Source organism: Lemur catta, chromosome 1 (assembly GCF_020740605.2).
Source record: "Lemur catta isolate mLemCat1 chromosome 1, mLemCat1.pri, whole genome shotgun sequence".
NCBI lineage: Eukaryota > Metazoa > Chordata > Mammalia > Primates > Lemuridae > Lemur > Lemur catta.
This window is the reverse complement of record NC_059128.1, coordinates 173,856,326-173,875,031: the sequence shown is the minus strand read 5'-3', so window position 1 is coordinate 173,875,031 and position 18,706 is coordinate 173,856,326. Positions and strand designations below refer to the sequence as shown.

Below are 18,706 nucleotides of genomic sequence, written 5' to 3'. Positions count from 1 at the left end.
ACTAAGGGTCACAGACATGTTGAGCATTGTAGAGGGGAAGGGCATGCCTCTAAACCTTGCTTGGGTGAGGCAAAGTCATAAAATGTAACCAGAAGATATTTGCACTTCAGTGTTTATTGCAGCATTATTCACAATGGCTAAACTATGGAATCAGCTTAAGGGTTTATCAAGGGATGAATGGATAAAAATGATGTGATGTATGTACACAAAGGAATATTATTTAGCCATGAAAAAGAAGGAAATTTTGTTACTTGCAGAAACATGGATAGATCTGGAGGACATTATTTTAAGTGAAATGAACCAGACACAGAAAGACAAATATTTCATTTTCACACTCAAATATGAGACCTAAAAAAAAAATTGATCTCAAGGAGGTAGTGAATAGAATGGTGGCTACTAGAGATTGATCAGTGTGGTGGGATGGGGTAATGAAGAGATGTTGGTGAAGGGGTAATTATGTTTAATAGAAGGAAGAAGTTCTGATGTTCAGTGGTACAATGGGGCAGCTATAGTTGACAATAGTTTATTGTATTTCAGAATATCTAGAAGTTTTCAAATGCTCCCAACATAAAGCAATGATGAATGTTTCAGGTGAATCTTGTTCCAGTTACCCTGATTTGATCATTGTATGTTGTGTGCCTGTTTCAAGATGTAACATGTAATCCATGAATATGTACAATTATTATGTATCAATAAAAAAAATCCCAGTGACTTTTTTGCAGAAATAGAAAAAACCATTCTAAAATTCATATGGAATCTCAAGGGACCCTGAATAGCCAAAACAATCTTGAAAAAGAACAAAGTTGGAGGTCTCACACTTTCCAATTTCAAAACTTATTATAGTCACCAGGAGCAGGCTGAGTGTTGTGGGGCAGGCAGGGGCTTCAGGGCAGTGGGAATGCAGACTGAAAAAGTGCAGACCACTCAGGCATTGCTCATTTTGCTGGCTCTGGTCTGCTGTTGTACCAGGGGTCTAACCAGGCCTGTGTCTGCCCCTTCCCGAATAGGCCAGAGAATTCATCTAAACAGCCCTCCTACAGCAGCTCCCCACTCCAGGTGGCCAGATGGAAGTTCCATACCAGTGTTGTCTCCCAGGACATTGATGCAGCGGCCAAATTTATTGGTGCTGGGACAGCCACAGTTGGTGTGGCTGGTTCAGGAGCTGGCATTGGAACAATGTTTGGCTGCTTGATCACTGGCTATGCCAGGAACCTGTCTCACAAGCAGCAGTTCTTCTGTGCCATTCTGGGCTTTGCCCTGTCTGAGGCCATGGGCTCTTTTGTTTCATGGTTTCCTTTCTCATCCTCTGTGCCATGCATGGGAGGCTCTTGTGGGAGTCATTTATGCATCCCTGCTGCTGCGACTCCATGCCATTCCTTATGCTGGAGTATGCTACGCTTTACATGAAACGTTTCTGTAAAAAACAAACACCCCCTCCACACACAAAACTTACTACAAAGCCACAGCAATGAAAACGCTATAGTAGTGGCATAAAGCTACACATACAATAGAGAGCACAGAAAGAAACCCTCACATATATGGCAAATGATTTTTGACAAGGGCACCAAAACTATTAAACGGGGAAAGGACGGTTGTTTCAACAAATGGTCTTGGGGAAACTGGATATCCATATGCAAAAGTATAGGGTTGGACCTTTACCTTATACCACATATAAAAATTAACTCAAAATGAATGGAAGATCTAAATGTAAGACCTAAAACTATAAAACTCTTATAAGAAAACATAAGGGAAAACCTTCATCACATTGGATTTGGCAGTGATTTCTCAGATATGACAACAGGGCATGAAAGAAAAAAACATAAATTGGACTGCATCAAAATTAAAAACATTTGTGCATTAAAGGACACCATCAGCAGTGAAAAGGCAACCTATGGAATGTGAGAAAATATTTGCAAATCATATATTTAATAAGGGGTTAATATCATAGAATATATAAAGAATGCCTACAATTCAACAATAAAAAATCATGAATCTGATTTAAAAATAGGCAAAAATTTTGAATAGATATTTCTCCAAAGGAAATAAACAAATGGCCAACAAGCACATAAAAAGATGCTCAACATCACTAATCATTAGGGACATGCAAATTAAAACCATGGTGGGATATACCACCTTACACCCATTAAGATGGCTATTAGTAAAACCATAGAAAATAACAAGTGTTGGCAAGGATGTGTTGAATTTGGAACACCTGTGCTGTGCTGGTGGGAATGTAAAATGGTGTAGCCAGTCTGGAAAACAGTATGGTGGTTCCTCAAAAAATTAAAAACGGAATTACCATGTGACTGAGCCACTTACATTTCTGGGTAACTACTCAAAGGAATTTAAAGCAGTTGTCTTAGCTTTGTGCAGTGGCAATATCATAGCCAATGAGATTTATCCGAGGTGTAATTATTGCTAATGGAAAACTTTTCCCAATACCCTGCCATGACGACTTGAAATATAGTCGGCATTGGCAATTTTTGAGGGACTCCATGGGGACTGAATTAAAAATAAAAGCAGATCTCTTACTGCTATTTGTATGCCCATGTTCTCAATAGTTAAAATGTGGAAGCAACTTAAGTGTGCACTGACAGATGAGTAAATAAACAAGATGTGATACCTACATGCAGTGGAATATTATTCAGCCTTAAAAACGAAGGAAATTTTGACATATACTAAGGAACGGATTAACCTTGAGGGCATTATGCTGAGTAAAGTCAGTCAGTCAGAAAAAGGTAGCTATAGTATGATTCCACATATACGAGGTACTGAGAGTAGTCTCATTCAGAGAGACGGAAAGTAGAATGCCGGTTGCCAGGACCCGAGGGGAGGAGGGAATGGGAAGTTTGTGTTTAAGGAGTATGGAGTTTCAGTTTTGCAAGATGAAAAGAGTTCTGGAGATTCGTTGCACAACAGTGTGAATGTACTTAACGCTATTGAATTGTACACTTAAAAATGTACACTTAAGGCCGGGTGCGGTGGCTCACGCCTGTAATCCTAGCACTCTGGGAGGCCGAGGCGGTTGGATCGCTTGAGGTCAGGAGTTCGAGACCAGCCTGAGCAAGAGCGAGACCCGTCTCTACTAAAAATAGAAAGAAATTATCTAGCCAACTAAAATATATATAGAAAAAATTAGCCGGGCATGGTGGCGCATGCCTGTAGTCCCAGCTACTCGGGAGGCTGAGGCAGGAGGATCACTTAAGCCCAGGAGTTTGAGGTTGCTGTGAGCTAGGCTGACGCCACGGCACTCACTCTAGCCTGGGCAACAGAGTGAGACTCTGTCTCAAAAAAAAAAAAAAAAAAGTACACTTAAGGGGAGTCCGCTGCGCTGCTCCCCTGCCAGGCTCGCGCTTACCCCGAGGCCGCCGGCCGCCAGTGGCCTCCGCCTGCGCCTCGCCCTCGCAGGTGTTCCTCCGTGGCGCCGGCGGCCCGCAGGCGGCTGTGCCCACGCCGGCCGGAGCCTTCGGCAGCCTGGCGGCCCAGTCTGCGGGGCCTGCGGCCTGGGCTGGTCGGGGTGCACGCGGAGGACGGCACCACCTCCAAGTACTCCGTGAGCGGTGGCTCCGCCACGGTGAATGCGACTCCTCGGTGCAGTTACTGGCGGAAGAGCCAGTGACGCTGGGCGTGCTGGACCTGGGGGCAGCCAAGGCGGACTTGGAGGAGGCGCAGGCGGAGCTGTTGGGGGCAGCGGACGAGGCTGCGGGGCCGGAGATCGGGTCCTCATGGGGCCAGCGAGGCCCTGGCCAGGGCGCCGGAGGAGGCGTCGCTGGGACCGCTGTGCTCCGGAGCCGCCGCCACGGGCGACCTGCCGTCAGCCCACGCCCCCGTTAAAGACCAGGAAGCCTGAAAAAAAAAATGTACACTTAAAAATGGTTAAGATGGTAAATTTTATGTATATTTTACTGCAATTTAAAAAAAGTTCTCTGGAAAAAATGTCCAATTTTTGCCCAGTGATGGGAGATGCTACTTTTGTCATATACTAAATTTCCTTATGTATTTGGGTGAAATTCTAGACTTTTGTTCTATTCCACTGGTTTCTTTGTCAATTCATACACTTATGCCACAATGTTTTAATTATAAAGGCTTTATATAATATGTTTTAATGTCTGGTAGGTCTGGTCTCTGTAGGCTTTCTTTTTCGGTACTTTCCTAGTTATTCTTGCATGTTGGTTTTTCTATATCAATTTTAACATCAACTTGTCCAGCTCTATAAAATGATTTGTTAGTATTTTTATTGGGATTATATTGAATTTATAAATTAATTTAGGGAGAATTTTTATAATGTTGAGTTATCTTATCCAAGAATATCTTATGTCTTTCCATTGTGTATATTCTTTTAGCATCTTTTAGGAGTTTTTAAAAATTTTCCTCATACAGGTTTTTTTAAAAATAGCTTTATTGATAAATAATTCACATCTTATAAAATTCACCTTTTAAAGTGTACAGTTTAGTGGTTTTTAGTATATTTGCACCCATCATTAATTTCAGAACATTTTCATCACTCTAAAAAGAAACCCCATACCCATTAGTAGTCACTTTCTTTTTTTTTTTTTTTTTGAGACAGAGTCTCACTTTGTTGCCCGGGCTAGAGTGAGTGCCGTGGCATCAGCCTAGCTCACAGCAACCTCAAACTCCTGGGCTTAAGCGATCCTACTGCCTCAGCCTCCCGAGTAGCTGGGACTACAGGCATGAGCCACCATGCCCGGCTAATTTTTTTTGTATATATATTTTTAGTTGGCCAGATAATTTCTTTCTATTTTTAGTAGAGACGGGGTCTCACTCTTGCTCAGGCTGGTCTCGAACTCCTGACCTCGAGCGATCCACCCGCCTCGGCCTCCCAGAGCTAGGATTACAGGCGTGAGCCACCGCGCCCGGCCAGTAGTCACTTTCCATCCCCTTCTTTTTCTAGCCCTTGGAAACTACTAATCCACTTTCTGTTTCTATGGATTTGCCTATTCTAAATATTTCATGTAAATGGAATCATATAATTTGTGGCTTTTTGTGACTGATTATTTCACTTGGCATAACATTTTCAAGGTTTATTCATGCTGTACATTGTATCAGTAATCATCTCTTTTTATTGCCAAATAATATTTCATTGTATATAAATACCGTTTTTTAATTTATCCATTTGGGTTGTTTACACTTTTTGGCTTTATATTAGTGCTGTTATGAACATTTGTGTACAGGCAGATGTATAATTTAAATTCCTCCATACAGGTTTTATGCATTTCTTATTAAATTCATTACCAGGTATTTAATCTTTGTTGCTGTTGGGTTTTCCATTATATCCTCCAGGTGTTCATTGACTTTGTGTTGTTCTGTATAGATTTTGTTGCTAATCATAAATTAAATTCACCTATAATTGAACATATTGATCCTTATTGGCATTGTTTGGAAGAGAATTCTTTGGAAGAAAATGTGTATTCACGCATTTTGGTGGCAGGTTTCTGCACATGTGTTTTAAATCAAACTTATTGATAGTGTTGATGGTCAAATATTTTATACTCTTACTGCCTTTTGTAGGTTTGGCTCTTCGTTACTGAGAGATATGTGTTAAAAATCATCTTGTATGATTGTGGATATCTTAGTTTCTCATTGTAAATTGGTTGATTTTTGCCTTATATGTTTGTAAATTATGTTATGAAATGTATTCATTTATAATATTTGTGTCTTCCTGCATTCAGAACCTTTAATCATTGTCTCTTTGTTCGCCTCAGTAATATTCTTATTATAGAGACCGTTTGTGTATTTTTAGAATTTGTCCATTTTTAGAGCTGCATCATCTTTACTTTTTCATTCTGTTACTTTCTTTGCTTTTTTTTTTTTTTGAGACAGGGTCTCCCTCTCTTGCTTGGAGGTAAAGTGCAAGTGGTGTTATAGCTCACTGCAACCTCAAACTCCTGGGCTCAAGTGATCCCCCTGCCTCAGCCTCCCAAAGAGCAGGGATTACAGACATGAGCCACCGTGCCCAGCCTTCATTCTGTTACTTTCTGCGTGTATACTTTAGGCATGTTTCTTACAAACAGGGATTGGGTTTTGTTTTCCTTTTTCTTGTTTATTTTAATACAATACATGTCTTTTGACTAATGAATTTATATGTGTATTTGCATTTCTTTCTACCATTTAATTATACTTTTTTTTTTTTTTTTAAAGACTGTTGCCTGGGCTAGAGTGCTGTGGCGTCATCCTAGCTCACAGCAACCTCAAATTCCCTGGCTCAAGCGATCGTCCTGCCTCAGCCTCCTGAGTAGCTGGGACTACAGGCACATGCCATGATGCCCAGCTAATGTTTTTCTATTTTTAGTAAAGACAGGGTCTTGCTCTTGCTCAGGCTGGTCTTGAACTCCTGAGCTCAAGTGATCCTCCCACCTTGGCCTCCCAGAGTGCTAGGATTACAGGTGAGAGCCTGGCTAATTATACTTCTTTTTCTGTACTTTTTCTATTCTTCAATCTTGTTTGCTTTTGAGTACTCTTTATATCTTTAGTGGTTGACTTTTTTAGTGAGAATATTTAATTTAACACAGTATTTCCTCAACAATGCAAGGCTCTTGGAATTTTTAAATTCTGATCAAGCTTCTCCCTTCTTATGTTGTTGCTGTCCAGGCTATATTTCCTCTTATTTTTCCTCCTTTTTAATCTTCTAACATTAGTGAGTATAGCTGTCTTCCAAATGATGTTTGCTTATATATACTGATATCTTTTTGATTTTGTGTTCCTCTTTCTTGAATTTGTTTTGAATTTTAAGTGGTTTTTATTTTCCTAAAGTACATCCTTTGGAGTTTCTTTATTGAAGGTCTGTTAAAGGTCAACTCACTGAAATGTTTTTACTTCACCCTTGTTATTGAAATATCATTTAGAATTCTAGTTTAATATTACTTTGCCTTAGTACCTTGAGTATATTACTTTACTGTTTTTATTTTCACTGTTGTTGAGAAATCTTCTGCAGTCTAATAGTCATTTCCTCTCTGCTTGCTTTTTCCCCCCAATTTTTTTTTATTGTGGTAAAATGTATATTACATAAAGTTTACCATCTTAACCATTTTTAAGTATGTAGTTCAGTATTAGGAAGTGCATTCATATTGTTGTGCAACTGTCACTATCATCTATCGCCGGAACTGTTTTCATCTTGTGAAACTGAAATTATGCCAATTAAACAACAGTTCCCCATTCCTCCTTCCCCCAGCCCTGGTAACCACTATTCTACTTTTTGTCTCTATGAATTAGACTACTCTGGGTGCCTCAAAAATGTGGAGCCATATAATATTTGTCTTTTTTTGCCTGGCCTATTTCACTTAGCATAATGTCCTCACAGATCATCTGTGTTGTAGCATATGTCAGAATTTCATTCCTTTTTAAGGCTGAATAATAATACTCCATTGTATGTATATGGTACATTTTGATTATTCATTCATCTGTTGATGGACACTTGGGTTGCTTCCACATTTTAACTATTGAGAGTAATGCTGTTGTGAACATGGGTATACAAACATCTGTTTAGACCTTGCTTTCAGTTTTTTGGAGTAGACCCAGAAGTAGAATTGGCTGTGTCATATTTTTAATATTTTGAGGTACTGCCATACTGTTTTCCGCAGTGGAATTTTACATTCCCACTGGCAGGGCACAGTTTCACCCCATGCTTGCCAACACTTGTTATTTTCTGTTTTTTTGATAGTAGCCATGCTAATGGGTGTAAGGTGGCATCTCATTGTAGTTTTGATTTGCATGTCCCTAATGAATAGTGATGTTGAGCATCTTTCCATGTAGCTGTTGGCCATCTGTATATTTCCTTTGGAGAAATGTCTGTTCAAATCCTTTGCCTGTTTTTTAATCAGGTTTTTAAAACTGTTGAATTACAGGAGTTCTTGATATATCCTAGGTATTAACCCCTTATCAAATAAATGATTTGTAAATATTTTCTCCCATTCTGTGGGTAGCATTTTTACTCTGTTGATAGTGCCTTTTGTTGCACAAAATTTTTGAATTTTCACTAAGTCTGTTTTGTCTATTTTTTCTTTTGTTGCCTGTGCCTTTGGTATCCTTCTCTGCCTGTTTTTAAGATCTCTTTATTTTAAATGTTTTGCTGTGTCAAAGAATTTTGTTTTAATTAGTGTCATGTGATTTCTGAATCTGAGGATTTTTAGGAGGCACTTTTCCCTTCAGTCTACTTTTCCCTACAGTCTATAGCTAGACAGATATTTTCTTGTTATTTCTTTGCTTTTGGTTGATTTTTTTCCCCACCCTGGTCATTCCTTTCACTAAGAATGTGTAAAAGGTGGTGGGATCCCCAATTCCAACTCTTCACTTCATGTGGTTCCCAAGGCCTTGTCTCCTGTCACTCTAAGGCCATTAAAAGCCAAATGTCTTGATTATTCATATTAACAAATTCCTTCGGGGTGGCTGAAAGCTTCATTTATTTATTTTTGTGATCTCAGCATTTGAGATAATATTTAATTTATCCAACATTTCTAGATGTTTTGTTAAGGTGAGGTTTTCATATTATTTAGTCCGCTATGTTGCTAGAAACAAAAGTTGCATTTCTTTTGTATAATTTCTTTACTTTTTTTTCCCCTTTTGGAATTCCTTTTATTTATTTATTTGAGACAGAGTTTTACTCTTTCACCCTGGGTAGAGTGCAGTGGTATCATCATAGCCCCCTGCAACCTCAAACTCCTACGCTCAAGTGATCTTCTTGCCTTAGCCTCCCGAGTAGCTGGGATTCCAGGTGTGAGCCACCATGCCTGGCTAATTTTTCTATTTTTAGTAGAGATGGGGTCTGGCTCTTGCTCAGGCTGGTCTTGAACTCTTGAGCTCAGGCGATCCTCTTGCCTCTGCCTCAGCCTCCCAGAGTGGCAGGATTACAGGCAGGCTTCAGCCACCAGGCCCAGCTGGAATTCCTTTTAGTTAGACCTCCTGGATTGAAGAAGAACTCTTCTAAAGTTTTTCTACATTTTTTTTTTTTTTTTTAGCTTTCTTATTCTACTTTGCGGGAGATTTCCTAACCTTTCTTTGCTTGCTTTCTCCTCCCCCAACCCCGTGCTGCTATTCTACTTCCCCCTCCTCCTTCCTTTCTTTTCTTTTCTTTCTTTCTATTTCTTAATTTGGTGTCTCCTGTTTTGTTACTTTGGCCTGTTTATTTCATGTTAGAGATTTTTCTCAATTGTTTAGTAAACTTTGGCCACCTATTCAGATTAAGTAGTTAAGCAACAAAAAGCTCTGTTCCTAGGAGTTGTTAACTGCAAGTCTTGCCACAAGGTTATTGAGTGATTGCAGATCTCTTCTGCTGGGTCAGCTTCCTGTCTGATTGGCCTGTGTTCTGGAAACCGATTTGGGGAAGAGGGCTGAGGTCCACTGTTCAGCATGTAAATCTTCATTTAATCTCTTTGTGGTATGATGTGGTACACAAACCTTATGTGTACCTGATTTCTGCATCCTATCTGGTTTAATGTCTTTAGAAGGTAAACCACTTCTATCTTTGCTGGGTTACAGAAGGGACAGTTTCTTGGCTACATGGGTTACGGTTTCTGGGTGAAAACTGTTTTTTCATTCTTGTTTAGTTTTGTTTTTTGAGATGGGGTCTCACTTTGTCACCCAGGCTGGGGTGCAGTGACCTGCTTCAGTGTCCTGAGTGGCTAGGACTACAGGCATGTGCCACCACACCTGGCTAATTTTTAAATTTCTTGTAGAGACAGAGTCTTGCTGTGTTGCCCAGGCTGATCTTAAACTCCTAGTCTCAAGTGATCCTCCTGCCTTGGCCTCCCAAAGTGCTGGGATTACAAGTATGAGCCACTGTGCCCAGCTGAAAACTGTTCATTATTCAAACTTTCAACTGATTTTGCTATTTCCAGTGTCAACTGAGCCCCCTACCTTTATATGGCTTCAATTCTTAAGCCTTTCTGATGTATATAAGAGAGATGTGTGTGTGTGTTTGTTTATCCTTTTTTCATCTTTTTGTCCTCATTTTACTATAATTTCAAGAGAGAATGGATATAAGCCTGTGTTCATATTTAACAAGAACCTTATAATACATTTTAATTATATTATTTTCACTTAAAAACAGGATTATTATAAATTCAGGAATTTCTTCTATCTTCCTTTACACTAATGTTTATTTCAGTTTCCAAAAGGATAAGAGAGAGACCTAAAGAGAAAAAACAAGTTAATAACAAAGAATAAGAGTCTTAGATGTAGGTGTCAGTGAGACAAATGAAGTCACATCGCCATCTTCTGGCTTTAAAAAGAACTTTTTTGTTTCTGTAATTATATCTGGGAACCCCACTAGTAGTAACTTGCATTCTAATTCAGATTTAGTGGTTTTGGTCTTGTTTGGTTGTTCTCTGTCTTATTGTAGAAACATGCTTTTTTGGCACAGAATTTGAATACAACATAATAGTTACAAGTCTTTTCAAGGTCCTTAAGTAAGAATTCTAGCTAAAACACTAAAAAAAACCCACTACACCCTGTCTCTATAGCTCAAATGGTTATTTCTAATTATATTAAGAAAATGGAAATATTGTTTCTATGTGAAGGAAAATATAGAATTTTTAAAATTAAGTTAATTTGTTGCATAGGTAGTTTGTGTTTGTGGTACAAAATACAATGGTATAAAAGGCTATAAGGCATCTTACTATTTCATAAGAATTAATAAAAGAAAAAAGAAAAGTAAAATGTTTTTCTTCCACTGTTTGCCTTTCAGACAGCCAATTCCTTTGCCTCAGAGATAGTCTTTTTATACAAATGGTAGTGTGCAACACATACTTCTTTGTAAGTTTCTTTTTCACTGAACAGTTTATATTGGACGTCATTCCGTATCAGTACATAGTGAGCTGCCTCATAAACAGTTATGGCTTTTTCTAATCTTTTGCTATAAAATGACACCATAGTGAGCATCCTTACACGTATATATGATTTCATATATACATATATGTTATTAGAAGACATGGTTCTTGTGTATAAGTAAGCTGCTGATTCGTAAGTATTAATTTTGTTCTCGGCCCTCTCCAGTTGATTTTCTTGGGCTTTGCTGTAAATAATCATGATTATATGTAAATATGATAATTTTACCTCTTCGGTTCTACTTTATGTATTTCTATCTATTGTCTAATTGTATTGTCTAGAACATGTAGAACAATGTAAAATAATAGTGATGAGTGATAATAGTAGACATTTCTTAGTTTTTTCTGTAATGGGATTGTTTCTTTAGTGATGCTTAATGAAAAATATATCTATAGATTCTTGAAAGGACATTTGATAAAATTATATATACATTCTTCGCCAGGCGCAGTGGCTCATGCCTGTAATCCTAGCACTCTGGGAGGCCAAGTCGGGCGGGTCGTTGGAGCTCAGGAGTTTGACACCAGCCTGAGCAAGAGCAAGACTCTATCTCTGCTAAAAAAATAGAAAGAAATTATCTGGACAACTAAAAATATATAGAAAAAATTAGCCAGGCACGGTGATGCATGCCTGTAGTCCCAGCTACTCGGGAGGCTGAGGCAGTAGGATCGCTTGAGCCCAGGAGTTTGAGGTTGCTGTGAGCTAGGCTGACGCGATGGCACTCACTCTAGCCCGGGCAACAGTGTGAGACTCTGTCTCAAAAAAAAAATTATATATACATTCTTGACATATTAAGTATTCATCATTTTCATTAAGTATTTCATTTTGATATAGCTTTATATAAATGTAATCATATTGTATTATTTTTAAAAATCTATTATTATATTTGCAGGTTTTATCCATGTTGTTGCATGTTCCCGTAATCAATTGATTTTCATTGCTATGTAACTGTAGTGGATACTCTGCCCAGATCTCCTCTCCGTCTCTTGGTACTCATGCTCCACCTGTTCGGCTGAAAACTCACAGCTGCCTCCTTTATTGGGAATTGCCCTTGGCCCAGGGCACTGTCTTGCCCAAGTTATACTTCTTCCCACAGGTGTTCTATGGCCAGTAACTGTGTGTTGCAGGGATATAAGATCTAAGCCAACTTGTCTCCATTTAGGACAATTCTGAAGGGCTCTAGAGCTCCATGTTATATCAAATGAGGTCCCAGTTGCAATGTCATTGGGTCAGTTTCTTCCCTAAGCCCAATTTTACTTTCTTCACTTGTTACAGGTGTATCTCCCCAAAACACTTCCCAGGAAACTTCGTGCATGCTAGTCTCCCTCTGAGAGTATGTTTCAAAGGAATGAATCTAACACAGTTGGTATTGGAAGTGATCTTAGGTAGCAGACTAAAATGGGATTTTAGAGATGGATCTCTTGCTGGCTGGCTGGCAATGAGACCCCGTCACTGGTGGTAGGTATGGTATAGATAGCCTGGGGTTTGCACTGAATTTATCATTGTGTGGGACCCAAGTGACTTGGTAAACTTTTTATGCACCATTATTTAAGCTGAGGTCTGTTGACCTGGTTATAGAGTTCCAGATTTTCTTGAGCTTAAGATACTTTGGTCTGTACTACTCTATAATGTCTTTTATTAATTTCATTTAAATAAATTAGTTTTTAGTTTCTTGAGATCAGGGATCCCTTATGCTGCCCTCCTATCAAAGTAAGATTTAAAAGAATCCTCACAGTGTACAAATATCTCCAATATTATTCTTTTATCATTAACCAAAGGGTAAGTTGGCAAGGTTGAATTTGTTTCCCATTGGTCTTATAGACAAGCAGCTATAACTGATAGGTCTTTTCTTTTACCTTTTTTAGATTGCCTGGGTCAGACTAGAACACCAGAAATTTCTAAGATGAGGTCTTTTGCTCATATCTTAATCATATACTATTTCTTGAAAGAGTCTTCCAAACTGTATAGCCAATCAAGGAGGACCTCTTCTTTGCTCACCTGCTTATAGAAGAACTAGAAGTCAGTTTTGGCAGGCTTCACACAATAGTTGAATAGACCATAAAGGGCTTCAGTTTCCCTCCTAACTCTTCTAGTATGATGGCATTTTCATCTCATAGTCCTTAACTCTATAATTTTTACTAATTTTCTCTATTACTAACTAACTCAAGTTGGAACCTGATTCCCACCCTTCGCCTGTGTTAGAGGCTCCTCCTTTCTGCTCCCATAGTACCCTGAGTATCTGTCTAGTGCTGTAGTATTGTAGCATGTTATACTGTGTTTTTTTTATCTTGTTCATTTGTTTGTGAACTTCTTGAAAGCTAGGACTCCTTTGTATCTCTTGGAATAGAGCACAATGCTAGGCATATGACAGGCACTGAATAAATGTTTATTGAGTAAATAAATGAGCCTGACTCCACTTGTCACTCTCCACTCCCCTCATTTGCTCATTGACAATTCTAACTTTTTTTATTCATCCAGTGTGAGTCGTTCCCAAATCTCCCTGGTGAATATCCATGCCTTAAAGCTGGCACACACACATTCTAGTTATGTTCACTCTCATCATAAACTGTTGCCCTCCCCTGATTCAGCTACCTCTTTCCCTGAGTCCCCAGTATCTCCAGGTAGCTCTGTCTGAGGAGCTCATGAAAGAATTTGGTTTTTTGTTCTACAATCCTAATAAATTAGTCTGTTTTAACCCCTGAGCTGTTCTGTTGGTAAAGCAGTCATTGCAACTTTAAAATTATGATGCCAAAAAGGGGTTTTATGCACAGCAAATGAATAGTAAATGTCATGGATATATGAATGGTGGCTGTTCACCTTACTGCAGCTGCTTGGGTGAGGCTTCAGCAGCCCTTTGAAGTGTACTACACTGAAGCAGTTAGCTATAAATTAAAACTTTTCTCAGCTGCTTCAGCTGCCATGGTCTCCCCCTCTACCCATTTTTCATCTTTTTAGTAAAATATCTTAAAAAGGAAAAAGCTGTGAGCAAAGATGATATGTAATAGCAATGTGGAGAGCTTCACAAACATGCTAGGTAGTTACAAGATTTTAATCACTTAGGCTGGGCTCATGGACTCACGGGAGGCTGGGATCCTTTGAAGTCAGGAGTTTGAGACCAGCCTGAGCAAGAGCAAGACCCCATCTCTACTAAAAGTAGAAAAAATTAGCTGGGCGTGGTGGTGTGCACCTGTAGTCCCAGCTACTCAGGAGGCTGAGGCAGGAGGATCGCTTGAGCCCAGGAGTTTGAGGTTGCAGTGAGCTAAGATGACACCACTGCACTCTAGCTGGGGTGGCAGAGGAAGATTCTGTCTCAAAAAAAAATTAAAAAAAAAAAAAAGATTTTAGTCACTTGATTCTATTTCTTCTTCTTCTCCTTCTCCTTCTCCTCCTCCTCCTCCTCCTCCTCCTCCTCCTCCTCCTCCTCCTCCTCCTCCTCCTCCTCCTCCTCCTCCTTCTTCTTCTTCTTCCTCTTCTTCTTCTTCCTCTTCTTCTTCTTCCTCTTCTTCTTCCTCTTCTTCTTCTTCCTCTTCTTCTTCTTCTTCCTCTTCTTCTTCTTCCTCTTCTTCTTCTTCTTCTTCCTCTTCTTCTTCTTCTTCCTCTTCTTCTTCTTCTTCCTCTTCTTCTTCTTCTTCCTCTTCTTCTTCTTCTTCTTCTTCTTCTTCCTCTTCCTCTTGTGAAAAATCCACACAATGGCTGCAGATAATGTCATTGCAGAATCTTTACTCCTTCGGCTGTTATCCAATCTCCGGCTCACTTTTTGCCAGCACCAACATTGGCCTTTGCAGTCCCCCTGACTTTCTTCATTTTGCTCTTATGTTCTTTCGCTGCTTTCTTGATGTCTTTTTCTTCTTATACAGGTCATGCCTTGCCATTGCAAGTGTATGTTTGGGTTCAGTTTTCTTTGCATAATCGAAGGAATCATAAATCATGCCAAAACCAGTTGTCTTGCCACCACCAAAGTGAGTTCTGAATCCATATACAAAGATGACATCCAGTGTGGTCATCTATATTTTGGCTAGTTTTCCCCTAATTTCTATCTTTGATGCTGTTGCCTTCCCAGGGTGAAGGACATCAGTGACTATTTGTTTCCTGTGAAGTAGCTGGTTAGTCGTGAACTTCCTGGTCCAGATAGTTACCATGTCATTCATGATTGCGGTTGATCCCCAAGCAGCCAGGGAGGAAAATCAATTCTGTTATGTCTGAAATATTTTTTACTGATGACTTGGCTGGTAAATGGCATGTTCATCTAATTTGTGTATTCATGTTTATTACTAATGAGTACTTCCTTTGATGGGATGTGAATCATTCATTTTTTCTTGTTCCTGTTAAAATTATTGTGCTTATTAAGAAAATGTAACATTATATCATCAATGTATTTTCCATGATGATCAAATGATAATTCTATATTTAATTTTTTAAGGAATTGCCATCCTATTTTCTACAGTGGTCAAAACTATTTTTTGGTGGCCTTGAAACTTAAAGGACAGCTTGACAGGATATATTAATATTATTTTTGGTTTACATTTTCTCCCTTAAGGTTCTTGAAAATGCTTCTCTACTATTGTCTTGCTTTATATGCTATTTTTGAGAAATCTGACGTTAGTCTGATTCCCTTGCCTTTGCAAATTATTTACCTTTTTGCCTGGATGCCCCAAGAGTTTTTTTTCTTTAAAACAGTTTTATAAGGAAATGTGTCAGAGTTGATCATTCTGGATCAGTTTGCTCAAGTATAAATATCCGGTAGGGTCTTTCATCGTATAGATTCAGGTCTTTTATTTCTGGAAAGTTTTCTTGGAATGTAATTTTAATATTCTGTTCTATTGTTTCAAATTTTTCCATTAGAGACACCAATAATACTAATGCTCAACTTCTCTTGCCTATCATCCATTTTAACCAATTTCTTTATGTTTTGGTTTTTTTTAATTTAATTTAATTATCTTCATTGCTTTCTTGCTTTTTGTTCAAGGTTCTTTATTAAGTTTTCATTTAAATCTACTCTCCCTGTGTACCTTATAGTTTAATTTTCATTTCTTATATGATTTTGTCCATTTCTTCTATTTCTTTCTATTTCTTTAGTCAACTCTTATTTCATTTCTTTCTGTTTATGCCTGTCTTGTTTCTTAGTTTTTGTATTTATGATTCAAGGACTTTTTTTTAATATCCTCAAATTCTTGTTCAGCTCAGAGTATCGTGTTACAGTTTTAACTTCAGCAAAAAAGCTTTTATTTATATTTTCTGATTTTTTTGCATTACTTTTATATGCATATGGTCTGCCTTTTTGTTTGTTTCTGCACATTTTCTGGACAGAATTCCTAGTTTGAGAGTGCCTCTTCTGCTGGTCTGCCCTCTTTTGTGCAGTTTTTGAATTTGTAGTGTTGATGGTAAGGAAGAGAGGAGAGAGAAAGGGTTGTTCTTTCATTCTATTTGGTTTCTGCAGGATCCCTAATTTCTCCCTTATTGCCTTTGTTTTCATTCACTGCCTTGTCTCCAAGAGGTACCACCGTTTCTGTGTATCTGTTAACTTGATTCTCCCCCAGAAGCACTGTTTCTAGGAGGCTGCTGCTTCTGGTCCAGAATTTCTACATGCACTAAGGTCTATGAACTATCAAGTCCTAACTTCTGTTCAGTATTTTTGCATTTATTGTTTTACTCTGTCTTTCTGGGTCTGATTTTTTCTGTGCCTCCTCAGAGTCCCCTGTGTCCCTTTGCTCTTTCTCACAGAGTCTTTTTCACCTCCCTTCGCCTCACCCTGTACGTCCACAGGCTTGCAGAGGTTAGGAAGTAGGGTTTCTCTATATGTTTGCTTCTTTTTTCTCCTCTACTTGTAGGCAATTTGAAGGTTGCTGTGGTTCTCTGTCTCCTAGTAATACTAATGTTGAAGGCATAGATTCTGTGTGGTTTTATTTATTCTCCTTGTTTATTTTATGTCTACCTAGGGAAGGTGGGGGGAGAATTGGCATCAGATTGCCTCCATTGTTCTACAAACCTGGAAAGGTTCAACAGTCCCTCTTTTCAGATGGTATAATTTTATACCTGAAAAACCCAAGTCAACTAGGTTTATGGGAAAACTACTGTAAACAGTAAGATAATTCAGTTATGTAATGGAATATAAAATTAGTAAATAGAAAAGTGTAACTTTCTTTTATGCAAACAACTTGGAAAACATGAGGGAGAACCCTACATGTAATGGGAAGAACAACCAGTAAAAACTAAACAAACCAAAACCCCAAAACAAAAAAATAAAATAGGTAGGAGTAACTATAATAAGAAGTCTGCAAAAAAAAAAAAAAAAAAGTCTGCAAAACCTATTGTATTAACTTCCATAGGGCTACCATAACAAAGTACCACAAACAACAGAAATTTATTCTCTCACAGTTCCATAGGCCACAAATCTGAAATCAAGGTGTCAGCAGGGCCATGCTCCCTCCAAAGCCTCTAGGAGAGGATCTTTCCTTGCCTCTTCCAGTTTCTGGTAGCCCCAGGCATTCCTTGGCTGTGGCAGCATAACTCCAAACTGTGCCTCCATCTTCACATAGGCTTCTTCCCTCTTTGCATCTCTGTTTCTTTTTTCCTCTTATAAGAACACCAGTGATACTGGGTTAGGGCCCACTCTAATTCAGTATGACATCATCATAACTTGATTACACATACAAAGCCCCTATTTCCAAATAAAATCTCATTCACAGGTACCAGGATTTAGGACTAGAACATACCTTTTTGGGGTGGGCACAGTTAAATTCATAACACCTATATAAGGAAAAATTTTGAATACCCCTGGAGGACACAGAAGCAGGTTTGAATAAATGGAAATATATACCATTTTCTTAGATAAGATTCGCATTATGAAGATGTTAGACCTATAAGTTAAATTAATTTAGAGAGGATTGATGTGATCCAATAAAAACACTGACAGACTTCCTGCCCCCCGCCCCCCCCACCAGAACTATAGGTAAATATTGCAAAGTTGAAATGGAAAAGTAGAAACAAGCAATGTTAGTCAAATTTGGGAAAAGAACAAAATGGAATAGCCAGCAAAAACCATTTTGAAAAACCTATAGAAGAAACACACTATAATAAATACACTATGCTAGTAAAGCTATGAAGAAACAAATACTTTTATGTACTACTGATTGAAGTACAAATTTCCACACCTGAGGAAGGCAGTTTAAGAATATCTCTCAAGGCTGGGTGCTGTGGCTCACACCTGTAATCCTAGCATTCTGGGAGGCCGAGGAGGGAGGATCACTTGAGCTTAGGAGTTTGAGACCAGCCTGAGCACGAGTGAGACCCCATCTCTACTAAAAATAGAAAAATTAGCGGTACAACTAAAAATATATAGAAAAAAATTAGCTAGGCGTCGTGGTGCATGTAGCCTGTAGCCCCAGCTATTCGGGAGGCTGAGGCAGGAGGATTGCTCAAGCTCAGGAGTTTGAGTTTGCTGTGAGCTAGGCTGATGCCACGGCACTCTAACCTGGGTGACAGAGAGAGACTCTCTTTCAAAAAAAAAAAGAAATCCAAAAACAAACAAACAAAAAACTATATCATTGATTAACACCCGTAATCCTACCACTTTGGGAAGCCAAGGCGGGAGGGTACTTGAGGTCAGGAGCTCAAGCCATCCTCCCACCTCAACCTCTCTTATAGCTGGGACTGCAGGTGTTCACCACCATGCCCAGCTATTAATTTTTTTTATTAGACCTGGTTTATTATGAAACTAGGTCTCCCTGTGTTGCCCAGGCTAGTCTCAAACTCCTGGCCTCAAGTGATCCTACCTTCTTGGATTACCAAACTGCTTGGATTACAGATGTGAGCCACTGTGCCCAGCCCTCCTGCAACTTTTTTGTTTTAATTAATGAACAAATACAATGCA

General features: G+C 38.9%; 1 non-coding gene and 3 pseudogenes across 1 annotated transcript; 3 read left to right on the top strand and 1 right to left on the bottom strand.

Moving 5' to 3' along the window:
• The first annotated feature begins 884 nt into the window (after window positions 1-884).
• LOC123644835 lies at window positions 885-1,472 on the top strand (annotated as a pseudogene).
• Window positions 1,473-2,361: 889 nt separating this feature from the next.
• On the top strand, window positions 2,362-2,502 carry LOC123631038. Its single transcript, XR_006732922.1, has one exon. It is a non-coding gene; the product is annotated as a U4 spliceosomal RNA (small nuclear RNA).
• Window positions 2,503-2,807: 305 nt separating this feature from the next.
• On the top strand, window positions 2,808-3,834 carry LOC123644771 (annotated as a pseudogene).
• A 10,752-nt stretch (window positions 3,835-14,586) lies between these two features.
• On the bottom strand, window positions 14,587-14,984 carry LOC123630118 (annotated as a pseudogene).
• Window positions 14,985-18,706: the final 3,722 nt, after the last annotated feature.